We start from the raw sequence: 285 nt of genomic DNA, 5'->3' as shown, positions 1-285 counted from the left end.
CCGGCGCGGGGGCTGCCTGTGGAGGGCCCCCCCCGCCGCTGCGGGCAGCTTCTGCGGAAGCCCGGGGCTCCTTCAGTTCCGAGACGCCTGTATCCCTCTGCGCCGGGCTGCGACGGCATCTGGTTCCCGGGACAGTCAAACTCCTCGGCTCTGGCTCTTTTTCTCCTTCCTCTCTTTTTTTTAAAATTTTTTTTTAATTTTTTTTTTCCCCGTTGAGCAGAACCGCCTCTCACTACCAGAGTTATGAATGGGCCGAAGAAGGAGGCAGCGTCTGGAGGGAGGCAG

The sequence above is a fragment of the Mesitornis unicolor genome, unplaced genomic scaffold, assembly GCF_000695765.1.
Source record: "Mesitornis unicolor isolate BGI_N332 unplaced genomic scaffold, ASM69576v1 scaffold30220, whole genome shotgun sequence".
Classification (NCBI taxonomy): Eukaryota; Metazoa; Chordata; class Aves; order Mesitornithiformes; family Mesitornithidae; genus Mesitornis; species Mesitornis unicolor.
The sequence above is the reverse complement of the archived record's forward strand: the minus strand, read 5'-3'. Positions refer to the sequence as shown.